This window comes from Rhinoderma darwinii, chromosome 10 (assembly GCF_050947455.1).
Source record: "Rhinoderma darwinii isolate aRhiDar2 chromosome 10, aRhiDar2.hap1, whole genome shotgun sequence".
Taxonomy (NCBI): domain Eukaryota; kingdom Metazoa; phylum Chordata; class Amphibia; order Anura; family Rhinodermatidae; genus Rhinoderma; species Rhinoderma darwinii.
The window spans coordinates 44610653-44628222 of NC_134696.1; the positions used below are offsets into that span (position 1 = coordinate 44610653).

The 17570-nt window shown below is 42.1% G+C and overlaps 1 long non-coding RNA gene across 2 annotated transcripts in view; it reads left to right on the forward strand.

Annotated features, from left to right (window-relative positions):
• LOC142662007 (uncharacterized) overlaps positions 1–17570 on the forward strand; it is a 32850-nt gene that overhangs the window by 4543 nt on the left and 10737 nt on the right. For both annotated transcript variants that reach the window (XR_012850860.1, XR_012850861.1), the window contains exon 2: positions 1579–1720. This is a non-coding gene — a long non-coding RNA (uncharacterized LOC142662007). The remainder of the gene's footprint in view (positions 1–1578; positions 1721–17570) is intronic.

The window sequence follows — 17570 nt, forward strand, 5'->3', positions numbered from 1 at the left end:
AGACTATATTGCTTAAATAATATTGTATAATTGATGGTTGATCATTAACTGATACCTCTCAACTTATTGAATGGTCAAAGAGGGACACTCATGGTTCATTGTGTGAAAGACTGATTTTTGAATGCTTATCTACACACCTCAATAGTTTATAATTTATACATGAGAAAAAAAATCATCTCAATAAAGAAATTTTTAAGGTCCAAATTGCATGAAATCATTAAATAATATTCACACATGGGCCTAATAAGCTCTTATAAAACAGACAAAAGCTTTCTGGAGCAATATAGTAAATTGATTAATCCAAATCTAATTATCAGGCCAAAAAGAGGGACATATAGGTACATGCGAGGGACAGAGGGATTTGGATCAAAAGTAGTGACTGTCCTTCCAAAAGAGGGACACTCGGTAAGTATGCTTAGCCTATGGGACATATGTCATGATATGTTTTGTTACGCTTGAAAAAGATTTACTAAGCCAAAACATTGTACACTAACATTTGCATCGATTATGTGAGTACTCTCTTTATACTTCTCTATTGTTCATTCACATGAGGGGGTGAGACAGACTAAGCCCACCAGGAGACAAGCACCAAGCAAATATATATCTATAAGGGTGCAGCTAGGGTCAGACTGCCCACCAGAGAATCAGAGGATCCTCCGATGGGCCAAGGCTCTAACACAATAATGGGCCTCAAAGGTCCAGCAGAAGACAACCCCATTTGGAGCAAATCACTTTCCACTAGGATCTATTTCCCATGAGTTGATTCATAGATTACCTATTAGAACTTATTCATGATATATCCTGTGTGTACAATGATAACAACAAGGACTATGATGAAATGAAAGTGGACATGTACATGTTCTATATAGATGCGGGTTTGGCCCTCAGAATCATCTCCCTTGGTGGGCCCAAGGAATCCCAGTCTGACGCTCAGTACGGGCCAGGTATACTGTAGATAAGTTTGAGCCATCTAAAGTTTGGGATTTCATGACTTGTATCTCAATTAATGTTTTACATTTTTATCCTTAAATAAATTTTAATTAAAATCATAATTGGATCCTGGAAAGACTTGCCTATTTTGTACTTTTATCTTTTATAAAAAATGTTCCCGGGGTTTGTGGAAGGTGACACAATGTCATGGTTGCCCGCAGCAATATTGATTTTTTTTTTTGCCAACGAATGGAAGATTACACGTGTTGCATACATATTTGGCGCTCTTGTCTCATTGTGCGGAGACTCGAGTATATACTGCACAATGTGCAGAGAAATAGAGTATATATTGCACTTGTGGGAAGCCTTGCTCTATATCCTTGTCTTCCCCGACTTTATTTTATAAGCTTGTTTCGATCAGATAGGTTATCAATTAGCTGCTATATTCTTTTCATTTTGTTAAACTCATAGATAATCTGGATGTCCACCTGTTTTACACACTCATAAGAAAACTGTAAAAAAAAAATTTGTACTGAAAGTCAATATGTTCCTATATTGTAAAATGAAAAAACAATTGTTACTAATAATATTACTTGTATATTACCTGAATTATTTTTAAAAAATGTAATTATTTTTTTTTGCCACCAGATGGAACTGTATTAGCATAATGCACCACCATCTCGTTCCACAATACGTTTTTAAATCATCATGTTATCCTTTTTGGGGCTTAAAAGGAAGAGACTAATGTGCTGAGGACAATAGAGATCCTTTTCTTTTTAGCTTATCAGTGGTAAGTAAATTTTTGACCAATCATATTTCTCTTTAAAGTTTTACACCCTGTGATGGATGTTTATGCACAGTAACAGGGGTAAGCACTGACAGCAAAGGGGACCCTGTGAAAGAACTGTTTGTGGGACCCTCCCTTCAATGACACCCGCCGCATCTAAATCAAATACACACTTTATACAAAACACACATTGGACATGCACCATACACATGCCGGACAGGTGCGACACATTAAACATAGATTAGACACGCTCCGCTCACACGGTTCGTATGTCACCCATACACTGCACATGTTGGTCACACTGAACTATTATCACTGTAGTGAAATTGGATTGTTAACCTCTTTAGGGACAGGGACTAATATGAGCAATCTCTATAAACCCTCTGTTTAGCATGGCGGAATTTGTTGGCACTGTTTAAGCACTGAGACATAAATAAGCTTAGGTGTGTGATCTGGTACATATCCTGCACATGAAACAGCTTACCACCTTGGGAAAATGTGATGCCGCCAATCTTAACAAAACTTAGTTTTATGGGATCCAGTTCACAAGCTCGGCGTTCAACCCCCAGACCTATCTCTGGATATCTCCATCTTTTATGAGTACAGTTTGAATCTTTTTTTCTCTCTCTCTATGTCCTTTTCTTTCTCTCCTCTTCCCGATCACAGTAAGGTTAATTTCATGCAATCCGCCCTAACTATTTGGGTTCTCACTCATTTAGTGCCTACAATGTGCTACATGATTTATAGTTTAAAATTTATGAAACATAGGGGCAGACATACCATTGTTGCAACCTGTGCAACGGCACAGGGGCTCAATAGGTAACGAAGTCCATTGTCACCTTAACCCCTTAATAACAAACGATGGATATATCCGTCACAAGCGGGTGTTAGTTCCCGCATCGTGACGGATATATCTGTCGCTCGTATCTCGTGGGTACTGCCACTGTACTCACAAAATCAGCGGCAGGAGCACGGCTGTTATACACAGTCTGGCTCCTGATGCAACTGCCGGAATCAAAGAGTACTACGATTCCAGCAGTTTAACCCCTTAGATGCTGCTGTCAATAGCATCTAAGGTGTTTGACAGAGGGAGGGAGCTCCCTCTGTCACCCCATCGGCACACCCGCAACTCGATGATGGGGCGACGATGGGTTTCCATGGCAGCCGGGGGACTAACAAAGGCCCCCAGGTCTGCTATCTGTAACAGCCAGAGGCATGGCCTAATAGATTGCCTGGCAGTTCTACACTGACAGGCAATAATGCTTTGTTATTCGAAGTACAGTTAGGTCCAGAATTATTTGGACAGTGACACAAGTTTTGTGATTTTAGCTGTTTACCAAAACATATTGAATATACAGTTATATAATCAATATGGGCTTAAAGTGCAGACTCTTCGTTTTAATTTGAGGCTATTCATGTCCTAATTTGAGGAAGGGTTTAGGAATTACAGCTCTTTAATATGTAGCTGCCTCTTTTTCAAGGGACCAAAGGTAATTGGACAATTATCTCAAAAGCTATTTAATGGGCTGCATGGGCTATTCCCTCGTTAATCCATCATCAATTAAGCAGGCAAAAAGTCTGGAGTTGATTCCAAGGAGCTCTCAATGCAAGTGAAACAGACCATAGTTAGGCTGAAAAAAATTAATTAAGAAATCCATCAGAGAGATAGCACAAATGTTAGGAGTGGCCAAATCAACAGTTTAGTACAGTCCTGAAAAAAAAGAGCGCATTGGTGATCTCGTGAACTCCAAAAGGCCTGGACGTCCACGGAAGACAACAGTGGTGGATGATCGCAGAATCCTTTCCATGGTAAAGAAAAACCCCTTCACAACATCTACCCAAGTGAAGAACATTCTCCTGGAAGTAGGTGTATCAGTATCTAAGTCTACCATAAAGAGAAGACTTCATGACAGCAAATACAGAGGGTTCACCACAAGGTACAAACCATTAATCAGCCTCAAAAATAGAAAGGCCAGATTAGACCAAACAACATCTAAAGAAACCAGCCGAGTTCCTAAACAGCATTCTTTGGACAGATGAAACTAAGATCAACCTGTACCAGAATAATTGGAGGAAGAAAGTATGGAGAAAGCTTGGAATGGCTCATGATCCAAAGTACACCACATCCTCTTTAAATCATGGTGGAGGCAGTGTGATGGCATGGGCATGCAGCGCTGCCAAAGGTCCTGGGTTATTGATGATGTGACTGAAGAGAATTGCAGCCGCATGACTTCTGAAGTGTTCAGGGATATACTTTCTGCTCAGATTCAACCAAATGCAGCAAGGTTGATTGGACATCGCTTCACAGTACAGATAAACAATGACCCAAAACATACTGCGAAAGCAACCCAGGAGTTTTTTAAGGCAAAGAAGTGGAATATTCTGCAATGGCCAAGTCAATCACCAGATCTCAACCTGATCGAGCATGCATTTCACTTGCTTAAGACAAAACTTAAGGCAGAAAGACCTACATTGCCTGCAAAGAATTCTCTACAAAGTAATAAAAAAATTTTTTTTATTTATCGTAATGTTAATTTGTCCAATCACTTTTGAGCCCCTATAATGAGGCGGCTGTGTAGAAAAATGGTCGCAATTCCTAAACGTTTCACAGGATATTTTTGTTCAACCCCTTGAATTAAACCAGAAAGTCTACACTTCAATTGCATCTTAGTTGTTTCATTTCAATTCCAATGTGGCGGCATGCAGAGCCCAAATTATGACGATTGTGTCACTGTCCAAATAATTCTGGACCTAACTGTATGCCAAAGCATTATATCTGCGATCAGAAGATCGCATAGTAAAGTTCCCCAGTGGGACTAAAATGTAAAAGTACAGTGAAAAAAAATAATACACATATATGCTATCGCCAGGGGCGTAACTAGGAAAGACTGGGCCCCATAGCAAACTTTTAACAGGGCCCTCCTCCCTTGAGTGCTACACAACCCCCCTTGTAGATAGTGCCTCTCTGTAGATTCTGCCTCCCTGTAGATAACGCCATACAGCCCCCCTGTAGATAACGCCATACAGCTCCCCCTGTAGATAACGCCATACAGCTCCCCCTGTAGATAATGCCATACAGCCCCCCTGTAGATAACGCCATACAGCCCCGCCCCTGTAGATAGTGCCATGAAGCCCCCCCTGTAGATAATGCCATACAGCCACCTCCCCTGTAGATAACACCATACAGCCCCCCTGTAGATAACACCATACAGGACCAACCCCCCAATAAAACAAACAAATAAAAAAGCGGCCTGTAGCTTATGGGTTCTCCCACAAAACACATGTATCCCCTATCCACAGGATGGGGTATACATGTGTGATAGCTGGGGGTCCGACAGCCGAAAGTCCCCCGAAGTGTTCCATGAGAAGCCTTGGACTTCCGGGTCTGTGTCCCTCAGCTCAATAAAAATGAAAAGAGCGCCAGCGACGCATGCACACAAGCGTGACCGGCGCTCCATTCATTTCTACGGAGCTGCCGTACACAGACCCTGAAGGTCCAAGGTTTCTCATGGAGCACTTCGGGGGACTTTCGGTCCCCCATTCTCCTTAACGCTGGGGGTCCCAGCGGTCGGACCCCAGCGATCACACATGTAGACCCTATTCTGTGGATAGGGGATACATGTGTTTTGTGGAACAACCCCTTTAGTGGCAGAGCGGGGAGATACCTCCCTGCTCTGCCGTAGTGTTCAGTGGCGTCGCTACCGCTGTAGCAGCCATAGCGGCTGCTGGTGGAGCCTCCGGCCATGGGGGGGCCCCGTAGCAGCCACTATGGCTGCTAAAGCGGTAGTTACGGCACTGGGTATCGCCGCAATTGTAACGACTTGAACAATAAAGAATAACATTGATTAACCCACTGGATAAATTACGTACTAGTTACAGCTCTTAAAATGCGGCGATGCAAAAATAAGTATTTTTTTTAAAAGGGTTTTTATTTAGCAAACCCAGTAAAACATAAAACAAACCTATACATATTTAGTATCACTGCAATTGTAACAAACCATAGAATAAAGGTAACATGTTATTTACGCTACATAGTGAACGGTGGAAATTTAAATGTGAAAAACAATGCTGAAATAGCGGTCTTTTTTTACTTTTCTCCCAAATAAAAATTACTAAAAGTTAATTAATTTAATAGGTGCTCCCAAAAATGGTGCAATTACAAAATACAACCTGTCTCACAAAAAACAAGCCCTCATATGCCTACATCGACGGAAAAATTAAAAAGTTATGATTCTTAGAAATGTCACGGTGAAAAAAGAAAAATAGGGCTTGCTCGTTAACACACAACAAGGCCGTGTCATTGAGGGGTTAAAGCAGCCTTCTTCTATCTAATAGATTGCATGAAAATACCTGAGGTAATGAATTTTATGACTCACAATGGATTTTTAGAGAAACATAAGGTGGTGCTCTATGATGAGATATTGAAGAGCAAGGGGCAAAGATATTGCTTTTGTGGGGGCCCTCAGCTGTCTGTGTCCACCCCTTATGGGGCTGCCACCTGCCATGTGCCATTTTGTGTTTTCTTATGTGGCTTTTAGGCCCCTCGGGCACCAGGGCATAGGTGCAACTGCTACTTCTGCACCCCCTAAAGCTATGTATGACCAGAGCAACATCTGAATCAAGTTTTCTAATGTGCATATACTTCTAAAGTTCATATGTGTTTCCATGGGGTGCTCCTCCTACACTACAAACAACATACTTAGGTTCATTGCAATAAAATGAATTGAATAGTAGATTGGCTATTGAGTGAGAAAGTGGGAGAAAAAGAGAGATTGGCACTATTCACATGACTGGAACCCTAAAGACTTATAGCTTTAAAGGTGATATACACAAAGAGAGTGTGACTGCAGGATCAGACTACAGTGGGTTTGTTTGTTGTCTGTTACTATGGAGACGCAATGATCTGCATAGCAGCTATGGACACAAAACTATAGAAAATTTTAACTGAAGACTATTTGAAAAGTTGTTTCATTTTTCACTTTAAATGCATTGATATTGCGAGGGGAGACTTAGCCTTTAAGCTTCTGTATGAATTTCTACATTGGTTTCAGGTTGGTGATGCATCTTGATAACTTGTCTTATCATCGAATCAACAGCATGGTGCTAACAATTTTCATACAGTTTTCCTTTAAGTAACAGTGCTGTGTATTGATTTTTGACATGTTTATAAGTCAAAAGGGCAAATAAAATCAATAATAAATTAATGTTGACTGGTAGCTCCAAATACAAATTTTACAGCAGACAAATGTGTCCTTGTTTCTACTGTGATAGTGTGCTTAACTCCTCTGCTATCACAAGGAACTTATTTATGACATTATATGGCACTTATTACAATCTTGCCACATATCCATGAGTCACACCTGCAGGTCAAGGTCCTGACTGAGTTTCATCATGCTGACCACATGTCTTTCTTATGACTAGATGTCAAAATAGCTTATTTACTCCAGTTAAGTGTCTAAATATGTTTGTATAAAGTGGCACTTCAGGTGGTGAACTCCGTTTACTCAGTTGTCCGAAAGTGATCATTGCAGTTCTCTGTCTATAAATTTACTTGGGTTTAAAATGTATTCTACAAACTTCTTCAAATGCCATTTAGACTTTTGTTTTAAAATATACTATTATTTCAATAGGAAACAGGTCGTCATTTTTCATTATACTTTTTCTTTAGTGCACTTTAAAAATGTGCTGAGTTAATGGGGTTTTCTGCTTTGGACAATCTCTTTTTGTTAAAAGAAGGGCCAGCTCCAGGTTTATGTGGGCCCTTGGGTGACACAGACTTAGTGGGACCCTTTGCGGGGGAACTCGCAGCGGCAGTAAAACAGCAGAAAACGTCAGTTTGTGCCCCCATATAGAAGTTAGGCTCTGTTTATGCCCCATATACAAGTTAGGCCCCCAGTTTGTGCCCCATATATTCAGTTCCCCCTGTAGATAGTGCAACAAAGTCCCTGTAGGTAGTGCCACACAGCCCCCTCATAGGTACTGCTACACAGCCCTTCTCGTAGGTATTGCCACACAGCCCTCTTCCAGGTAGTGCCATATAGCCCCCCTCCCAGGTTGTGCCACACAGCCCCCCTCCCTGGTAGTGCCACACAGCCCCGCTCTCTGTAGGTAGTGCCATTGGCGCTCCCTCTAGGAGTAGACTCCCCAGCCAGAGCATTGCCAGTGCTCTGGCCGGTGATTGCGCTCCTGGAGGAGCCCTTGACATCACTGTCCATATATGGGTAGTGACGTCAGGGGTTTCTCCAGGAGCGTAATCCCCGGCCAGAGCGTTGGCAACGTTCTGGTCAGGGATTCCGCTCCTAGACGAGCCCCTGACGTCACTGTTCAAATATGGACATTGACATCGGGGGGCACCTCCAGGAGCAGAATCACCTTCCAGAGCATCGGCATTGCTCTGACCGAGGATTCCGCTTCAGGAGAAGTCCCTGATGTCACTGTCTATATATGGATAGTGACATCAGGGACTCCTCCTAAAGCGGAATCCCCGGCCAGAGTGTCAGCAATGCTCTAGGGGGATTCTGCTCCTAGACATGGGCTCCCTCTCTAGGAACGGAATCCCCGGCAAGAGTGTCGGCAATGGTCTGCCCTGGGGATTCCACTCCTGGAGGAGCCGTGACGGCAGCGGAAGCACCTGATGGCCAAGTGGGCCCCCCCAAGGGTAGTGGACCCGGCACTTTCCCGGGTTCGCCGGGTGCTGACGCCGACCCTGGTTAGAAGGGTACCCCAAAAATTAGCTAAACACTCCCTCTGATAAGACCGTAAGGAATAAGCTGAAATCTGCATGGGATCCTAGCAGATAATGTTAAATTCACGTGCAGCAACATCACAGGCAAATTGAAGCATTACATGGTGCCTATTAACGTCAATGGGCCATCTGTGTAATGTACAGATGTGACAGGTCCTTCAGAGCAAACAATGCTCTCTGTGGCCACTATCTGCTCTAACTAATACATGAGGGTCCTGAGCAGGGGACCTCCATTAACTATCCCATAATTCCCTAATAGGGTATTTGAAAATGTAGATTCTCAACCAGATAACCCCTTTCAGATATTTGGAGTCCTATGGAAACTATAAATAACACATCATCCAAAGGACAAAGCTTGTTCTACTACATCTGTATATCAATGAATAACTGATTGTATGAGCACAATTTAATTTACTAAGTTTTAACAGTGTCTGTGACCTTATTTTCTTCTCAAAAATATGCTGTAATTTTGTGTAGCCATAAATGTGCTGAGAATTGCATATGATAGCAAAATAATTAGTTCTGATTATTGAAAGTCTATTTAATCAGTCAGATATTTTTTTTGGTCAGCAAGCCTTCTTTTCGTAAAGACTATGTAAAACTTTGTAGCCAGGCTCATGCGCAGTAAAAGCAGTGTGTATATACTGTGATAGTGGTGCTAAGACACATCTACTGCAAATGCAAAGGACGAGAGCACACAGAGTCATAGAGTCATAGACGTGTGGGTCAAGTGACCCCCAGGGCATGACGTCGTATAGAGAAGAAGCAACACATGACCAGTAAAAAAAAAAAAGCAGAAATTCAGCAATTACAACTTTACATGTTTAAAGAGGCCCTGTCACCACATTATAAGTGGCCTATCTTCTACATAATGTGATAGGCGCTGTAATGTAGATTACAGCAGTTTTTTTTATTTAGAAAAACGATCTATTTTCACCAAGTTATGACCTATTGTAGCTTTATGCTAATGACTTTCTTAATGCCCAACTTGGCTTGTTTTTACTTTTGACCAAGTGGGCGTTGTGGAGAGAAGTGTATGTCCCTGACCAATTAGCGTCATACACTTCTCTCCATTCATTTACTCTGCACATAGTGATCCAGCGTTGTTCACTATGTGCAGTCACATACACACACATTAACGTTACTGGTGTATTGACAGTGAATAGACATCAGTTCCATACAGGACGCGATGTCTATTCACAATCCCGACACTTCGGTAACGTTTGTGTGGGACTTAATGACAGCAAGAGTGATCTTGCTGTAAATGACAGCTTACAACGTGATCTCGCGAGATCACGCTTGCTGTGCTGTAAGTCCCACACAAACATTAGCGAAGTGTCGGGATTGTGAATAGACATCGCGTCCTTCTTGGGACGCGATGTCTATTTACTGTCAAGACACTTCAGTAACGTTAATGTGTTTGTATGTGACTGCACATAGTGAACAACGCAGGATCACTATGTGCTGATTACATGAATGGAGAGAAGTGTATGACGCTGATTGGTCACTGATTGGTCAGCGTCATACACTTCTCTCCACAACGCCCACCTGGTCAAAAGTAAAAACACGCCCAGTTGGGCATTAAGAAAGTCATTAGCATAAAGCTAATATAGGTCATAACTTGGTGAAAATAGATTGTTTTTCTAAATAAAAAACACTGCTGTTCCCCACTGTTGTATGTGCTGGTTATGGAACATCTCATGGCCTCCATTCAGAACAGCACAGATATTAAAGGTATTACCATAGGAGGGACGGAATACAAATGCTCTGCATTTGCTGATGACTTATTGGTTTATCTCACAGACCCGCATGTCTCTCTCCCCTCATTGATGTCCGAGCTGTCCCGTTTTGGAACATGGTCTAACTTCAAGATCAACTTCTCCAAGTCTGAAGCGTTGAATGTTTCTCTCCCGGTCCAGTTAGTGTCGCTTCTCAAAAGCAATTTCCCCTTCTCCTGGCCCTCCAGGGGTATATCATACTTGGGTGCCCGTATAAGTAGTGACCTCACACAACTGTTTACAAATAATTTCATTCCCCTACTAGCCAAGTTTCGCACAGATCTCAATTCCTGGCATAAGACTGAATTTTCCTGGTTTGGCCGTATTAATATTATCAAAATGTCTCTTCTTCCCAGCTTACTATTTCTCCTTCAGACGATCCCCATCTCCATCCCATCTTCTTACTGGTTGCGCATACAGCAATGCTTTGGATTCTTCACATGGCCAACAGGTCGTCCACGTTTGAGTCGAGCTCTTCTTACTCGATCAAGAGATGCGGGTGGGGTTGGTCTGTCGGACTGTCGGCTCTATTACGTGGCGTCGAGTCATGCGCGTGTTTTGGATTTTTTTCATAATCGCGAGTCAAAACTGTGGGTTTGTTTAGCCCAACAATTCTGTCCTAGTACCTTATCTACCCTGCCGTGGACCCTGTCTGGGAACAGACCGACTCAAGCCTCATTTGTTGTTTACCATACACTCTTGGCATTGCGGTCTTTAGAGCCGGGAGGTTCGCTCGTAGACCCATTGGGTCCTTTAACCCCTATTACTGACAATCCAGCCTTTCCTGCTGGTAGGGCTGGTCGCTCCTTCCTTGGCAGGTCATCCATCAATCCTATGTATTTTGCTCAGGTCCTCTCGGATTCTTCTCTACTCCCTTTAGCCTCCATCTGCCCCGCTGATACGCCCTATCCTCACCATATGTTTGAATACTCCCAGTTAAAGCATTTTTACGGTGCTATTAATCGCCGCGCCCATCTTCACCGGTTGCTGACTGATTTTGAACGCTTATGTGTTTCCACCCTGCCCCCTACCCATACAATCTCCACATTATATAAACTACTCCTTTCCCAGCGGTCCCACCAACTCCCTTCCTTCTGCAGGGCTTGGGAGAGAGAATTACATACTAATTTCACTGACGTACAATGGAAGCGGTGTTTCTCCCTTTCTCAAAAAGCCTCTATAGCCATCAGGGCCCAGGAAACTAGTTACAAAATTGTTTCTAGATGGTACCGGGTCCCGGCTGCTCTTCATAAATGGTATCCGTCCGTGCCTGACAATTGTTGGCGTTGTGGTGCTATGGGAGGTTCCATGTCTCATGTTTGATGGAGTTTCCCCTCGTTGAGGAGTTTTTGGGATGCGGTACTTAAAATAATATTAGAAGTTACTGGTGTCTCTGTTGCCAAGTCTCCTGAAGCGGCTCTTTTATTTATGTTCCCTATGTCATTACACATTTATAAGAGTTCTCTAACTAGACATCTCCTTCAGGCGACAAAGTCAGTGATCCCGCGTAGGTGGAAAACGGCGATACCCCCAAAGTTAGATGAGTGGTTTCAAGAGGTTGCCTTGATATGGAGAATGGAAAACCTGGTGGCCCATTCCCCGGATGCTTCTGTAAAAAAAACGTCTACGTGGTCTCCTTGGATTGCGTTCCTTTCTTCCTCCTCCTATCTTACTGCTGTAACTTGAGTCAGACTATACCCCTGTTAAGTGTATTGCGGTTCTTGCTCTTTTCTGTTTTCACTCATGATACCCCGGAACTGGAGTCCAGGCTCCCCATGTTTTCCTTCCTCCCTTCCCTCTATTCCCCCTTCTAGGTGATTTATTCTATTCTTTCTCTTCCCCTCTCTAGGGTAATGTGCCTCTCCTTCTCTGGTTGTATTCATTGGCCTCATTGTACCTTCTGATGTTTAGGAGTCTGTATTGTTCTAAGTATGTTTCATCCTTTGCAGTGCTCCTCTTATTTGCTTTTTAGGCTCATTCATGCTGCTGCTGTATAATGAATAATGTCCTTTGTATTGGGATGTGATGCACACTTTTTTTTTTGCTTTAGGCTTTGTCCTTATTTGTTGTTTTCCTTTACTGTATGGAGGCCTTCCCTCCACTATGTTCTGTATTTGTATGTATTGAAACTCAATAAAAATTTTGAATATGAAAAAAAACAAAAAACAGTGCTGTAATCTACATTACAGCGCGTATCACATTATGTAGAAGATAGGCCACTTATAATGTGGTGACAGAGCCTCTTTAATAAATAAATTTATAAGAAAGTGGCTAACCCCTTTTTAGGGCCCTTTCACATCAGTGTACCTTTCCGCTGAGGGAGTTCCATTTGAGGTTTCCGTCGTGTTAACCCCTCAACGGAGAGGCAAACTGAAATCTTAGCTTCCGTTTCCCTCACCTTTGAACTCAATGGTGACAGAAACCTAGCTAATGGTTTCCGTTTGTTACCATTGTGACAGGGATCCGTAGTTTTTGACGGAATCAATAGCGCAGTCGACTGACAGAACCCCTCAATGGAAAAGAACGCTGATGTGAACACAGCCTATGTCTATGGCCAACTCTACTATCAGATAGGTCCACAATTGGTTTTACTAGTTGAATCCCTGCTGCTACTGATTTTGCAAACTGTCCAATGAGGCAAAATAAAATAACATACGGCTCTTTGGTTCCATTTGTTCTTTCTTCTTTTCTCCTTGAGAATCTAACAAAAATTCAATTGTCTATCAGATCTAAGACAATATGTATCAACACAGATACATTTTCATCATAGATGATATTGTAATATTTTCTGCTACTTTTTGTCCTTCTATATAACAACTTACATTGGTTAGTCTTGGGGTACGTTCACACTGCCTTTTTTTGTCTGGCAAAAAAAAAATCTTCCTTAAAATTCCTAAATTTTCAGGCAGAATTTCAAATGTCAGCGTTTTTTAAAGCTTTTTTTTTTCCCCACAGTTTTTGCTGCTTTTTTTTCCGTGTTTCTTTTAGCTGTATGAATCTAATGTAAAAACCGCCAAGCAAAAACCGCGGCAAAAAAACAATCCAAACGAGCTACACAGGTTTTTTCTGCTTCCCATTGATTTCATTGTACAGGGTGGGCCATTTATATGGATACACCTAAATAAAATGGGAATGGTTGGTGATATTAACTTGTTTGTGGCACATTAGTATATGTGAGGGGGGAAACATTTCAAGCTGGGTGTTGACCATGGCGGCCATTTTGAAGTCGGCCATTTTGTATCCAACTTTAGTTTTTTCAATGGGAAGAGGGTCATGTGACACATCAAACTTATCGAGAATTTCACAAGAAAAACAATGGTGTGCTTGGTTTTAACGTTACTTTATTCTTTCATGAGTTATTTACAAGTTTCTGACCACTTATAAAATGTGTTCAAAGTGCTGCCCATTGTGTTGGACTGTCAATGCAACCCTCTTCTCCCACTCTTCACACACTGATAGCAACACCGCAGAAGAAATGCTAGCACAGGCTTCCAGTATCCGTAGTTTCAGTTGCTGCACATCTCGTATCTTCACAGCATAGACAATTGCCTTCAGATGACCCCAAAGATAAAAGTCTAAGGGGGTCAGATCGGGAGGCATTTCTTCTGCGGTGTTGCTATCAGTGTGTGAAGAGTGGGAGAAGAGGGTTGCATTGACAATCCAACACAATGGGCAGCACTTTGAACACATTTTATAAGTGGTCAGAAACTTGTAAATAACTCATGAAAGAATAAAGTAACGTTAAAACCAAGCACACCATTGTTTTTCTTGTGAAATTCTCGATAAGTTTGATGTGTCACATGACCCTCTTCCCATTGAAAAAACTAAAGTTGGATACAAAATATCCGACTTCAAAATGGGCGCCATGGTCAACACCCAGCTTGAAAAGCTTCCCCCCTCCCATATACTAATGTGCCACAAACAGGAAGTTAATATCACCAACCATTCCCATATTTATTTAAGTGTATCCATATAAATGGCCCACCCTGTACTTGGTATCATGTATGATTGGCATCTAGTGTAAACCACTGCTTCTCAAAATCTGAAGAATTTGTTCTAATATCTACATAAAAAACAATACATCCCTTCTGTTATAGTGGATGAGGCGTTGATAGCTGATGAAACGTTATAGGAATTATTGTAAAATCTGGATTATGGAATGGTGGTAGTTACAGTAATATAGTTGTTTCAATAGTATAATAGGTTAGTGACTTGATTGTTACTAGTTACTTGTTGATGAAACTTACCGTAAATCAGAAATGTGCAAACTCCGTATTAAAACCATTTAAACTTACTATCTTATGTGCAAAATGTAACAAGGCTCTTTTGACAGTGATCTGGTGCAAAAGTCTTTTTCCATTGATCTATTCCATCTAATATTCTATCTACCAGATATTGGCAACCAGTTAATACCGGTGCTTGCTATATAACTACATATATCACCTACCACACACAGTGTGTCTATGTTTCACAGTCTTAATGACAATGGGGCATAACCTAAATATCCTAATTCTTCTTTCATAGTAAGAGACTGGTGGCACGTTAGCTAGGATAAGTCACCGCAAAAAATGGAAAGAATTAGAGAATACACTCTACTCCTGGTACTAGAGGAGCAAAGACCAGAGTCATGTGGAGTTGAATGCAGTGCCTCATAGACATTTCCATACAATATACAATATAGAATTGCATGAATTGCATCTGAATTAAAAGAATATATTGAATCTATTGTTATTTAAGAACAATTATGGTTCTTTTTAGAATATATTAGAGTATTCTGTATTGTAATTATCAAAATTATGAAATGATCTCTCCCATTACAGTAGCAATCCAAACATCTGGCTATCTAGGGAATGAAACTTTCCAAACTAGGATTCCTAGATATTTGTCAATGCATGTTCAACTAATTCTCAAATCTACATTTCACAAGTCAACATTTTCTCTTGTGCTTATGCACAACTTATAAGATGTAGGCTATCCCAGTGTTTTGTTGCATCTTTGATTACCATACGTTTAGGCTGCAGTCGCTGATCACTCCACATAAATAATATGTTTCGCTGTGCTTTATGTAAAGTGTATTATGTAATCTGAAGTTCTTTCTGTGCATTTGGGGAGTATATATAGCATAAGATATATATATAGCATATATGCTCCCCAAAATGTAGTACATGGCTTTCAATCCATTTTTGCCCAATATTCTAAGTCTCAAATTCATAAATTGTTTACCCGATTCTGTAATTCTAGACTAACCAATCCATAAACCATTCTGCAAATAAATTTAATGCAAATCGTATTTTTAATACCCAATATGTAATTTCCTACAGTACAAGTTCTATTATGAAGCTGGTTATTTCTTGCCTCCTCATCTTGTCCCTGGGTGTTTGTACAGGTGAAAACATATATGGGTGTTACTCGGTGGGTGCAGCAGATCTATGAGGGATAATAATAATAATATTTATATAGAGCCAACATATTCCGCAGCACTTTACAATTTAGAGGGAACATGTACAGACAATATCAGACATTACATAGTGACAAAGCTAATCTATAATTCAAACAAGAGGAGTGAGGACCCTGCCTGCAAGGGTTTACAATCTATGAGGGAATAAGGGAGACTCAAAATGTAAAAACTTTCAAGTATCGCATAGAGGGAAAAATTTTTTCCCTTTTAAGCCATGCCTCTAACCCCGTCCAATCCCCGCCCATACATACCCAATTCAGCCCAACAGTTTTCATGCTCCCATAGTGCTTCCCCACAGTATATTGCTCGCATAGAACCCCCCACACACTATAATGCCCCTTTAGCTGCCTCCAACACAGTATAATACCCTATAGTGCCTCCCACACAATATAATGGCAAATAGATGCCCCCACACAGTATAATGCCCCCATAGCTGCCCCCATACTGTATAATGCCCATACAAATTGCCCCATACAGTAAAATGCCCAATAGCTGCCCCGTACAGCATAGTGCCCCAATATAGTATAATGCCCCCTTAGCTGCCACCAGATAGTATATTGCCCCCTTAGCTGCCCCCATACAGTATAATTCCCAATAGCTGCCCCCATACAGTATAATTCCCAATAGCTGCCCCTATACAGTATAATGACCCATTATCTGTCCCTAGTGCCAGTGCCCACATAGTGCCATGGTGCCTGTGTAGTTAGTGCCACACACCATGCCCATGTAGATGGCGCCACAGTGTCCCCTGTAGATAGTGTCCAGTGCCTATGTAGACAGTGCCACACCCTTGAAGCTAGCACCAACAATCCCCTGTAGATAGCGCCATTGGGACAGTGACGTCAGGGGCTCCCTCTATGAGCAGAATCCCCAGCCAGAGCGCCGGCCACATTGTGGCCGGGGATTCCGCTCCAGGAGTAGCCCCTGATGTCACTGTCCATATATGGATAGTGACGCCAGTGGCTTCTCCACGAGTGGAATCCCTGGCCACAGCGTCGGCAACACTCTGGCTGGGGATTCCGCTCCAGGAGTAGCCCCTGACATCACTGTCCATATATGGGTAGTGACGCCAGTGGCTTCTCCAGGAGTGGAATCCCTGGCCACAGCGTCGGCAACACTCTGGCTGGGGATTTCGCTCAAGGAGTAGCCCCTGACAGCACTATCCATATATGGACAGTGACGTCAAGGGCTTCCCCGGGCTAGGCGCCTAAAGTAGTGCTGTTCCCAGGGAGTCCACTACTAGTGGACAGTAAATGCTGAAGCAGGGAGCTGATGGATCCTTGCTCCAGCATTGGACTCAACTGTATGTGCGTCTTGAGGACGGGACAAATGAATCCGGGACGGTTGAGAGGTATGGTTGAGTACATTGTTCCATCAATCTTTTATACACATGGGGTATTACACATAAAACTGCATGAGCCTGTCACCAGCCGGTATATGTGTATGACAGATATAAAGTGCATAACGGTGCAAGGAGTGTGGGGGATACTGCTGAATGAGTGGGTCAAGTTCTGATGTAAAGGGGGGGCCAGAGAAAGGAGTCAGATTATGGAATGTTATAGGCCTGTCTAAAAATATGTGTTTTCAGAGCACGTTAAAAACTGTGGATGTTGGGAATTCATCTGATTGTTCGGGGTAGCGCATTCCAGAGGATTGGGGCAGCACGAGAAAAATCTTGGAGACGGAAGTGGGAGGTTCAGATAATGAAGGATGTTAATCTAAGGTCGTTGCCGAACATAGAGCACAGGTAGGGTGGTAAACTGAGATGTGGGAGGAGATGTAAGGAGGTGCAGCACTGTGGAGAGCTTTATGGGTGAGAGTAATAAGTTTGAATTTAATTCTGACGGGGATGGGCAACCAGTATAGTAACTG